Genomic DNA, 1653 nt, shown 5'->3' with positions numbered 1-1653 from the left:
CATCACAATTTCGCTTTCGCTTGCCCCAACAGGTCTTTGCAAGCCGAGTTTTGTGTCCAATGAACGAGACGACGTTGGCATGGGTGCCAGTCGTCGAATTTAGTTCGATTTCGATTTCACTTGCCTCAACAGGTTTTCACAAGCAAGCGGAGTTTAGTGTCCAATGAACAAAAGGTACACATAAGTGGGCTGGCTTTATCTGTAGGTCCTACAGATGAAATAGATTTGTATTTTGGGCTTACCGAGGGTTCACTGCCAGGATATATGCATGTATATATGTATGTGTGTGTGCGCGCGCACATGTATGTATTTGTCTGTGTGTTTATGTGTGTTTGTGTGTACCAGTGTTTCAAAATTCCTCTCTCTTTATGTCAACTATTTAACCATACAATTCAGTGTTGGTGTGTGTATATGTCTATATTTGTGTGTGAGTATGTGTTTGTGTATTTGTGTATATGTTTATGTGTGTATGTGTTTACTACTCTGTATATGATTACCTCAAATGTGCCCTCTGCAGGAGCTAGCCTGAATGCTGCCCAAAGGGCGGCTTCAATGCTAGTATAAAATAAATACCAGTGCTGAACTTCATTTGAAAATGATACCTCAACATACATACACAGTCTAGTGACTAAAACCCAGCAACATACTTGGCTTATTTATAGAATAGGGTTACATTGACTAAATTATTAAAAGAGATAAACCCTTTTTCACTCCAGATTAATTATGTAACATTAAAATCACTGACACATATTAAAGTAATAAACCAAGATTTAAGAAAGACATTTCATTATTAACAAGGAATGCTTACGTAATCTGTTTTTCACACATGAATTAACCTGTTTATTTTTGCTTCATGGTACCCTACTCAAAATGAATTGTTTAACAACACCTTTTCCTAGATCCCTTTCATATCTTGACCCAGTTAATGACAACACTTTTTAAAATTATTTTTCCATTATTCTTTCATATCAAAATTAGTGAACTGTAACACCATTGAGCACATGTCTTCGTATAGACTTATTTTCTGATTGTGAGACTGATAAGAGAACATTTATTATTCTCCATGCTGAAATCTTTGTTCATGTAAAGCAGTTTGTTTGAGCAGCACCATTTTTTTCTGAGTGATGTTTATATGTAAGGGGGCCAAAGATGCATGCACCCATGTTCATTCCACAAGCACATATACTCTCAGCAAAATTCTGGGGCAGAATTAGAGTGATATGACCTGATAGAAGCGTGTGACAAAACTATACTTTTTGAATTATGGGTACATTCCACCTGGTAGTGGAATGTACCCATAATTCCATGTATATGTTTACCGGTGTTTACCGGTGTTTATTCATGTATATATTTACTGGTGTTTCGAAGTGCCTCTCTCTTTATGTCAACTATTTAACCATGCAATTCAATAAATAGTGATCAATAGTTCAATATATATCAACACATGCACTACATGGACCCATCGTCATTGTGGTATCCTGGAATCACTGGTTGTTTCAGTTCTTACAACATACACCCTCATCTAGGCAACCTGGCCCAGATTAATCAAGGCCAGGCATGGACCACAAGCGCCATTCTACTGACCCCCACCAATCACCATATCGATCTAGCTCAGTGTTTCTCAATCAATTCACAATGTTTAAATCAACTTGA

The sequence above is a fragment of the Octopus bimaculoides genome, chromosome 22, assembly GCF_001194135.2.
Source record: "Octopus bimaculoides isolate UCB-OBI-ISO-001 chromosome 22, ASM119413v2, whole genome shotgun sequence".
Classification (NCBI taxonomy): Eukaryota; Metazoa; Mollusca; class Cephalopoda; order Octopoda; family Octopodidae; genus Octopus; species Octopus bimaculoides.
Note: the sequence above shows the minus strand (reverse complement) of the source record.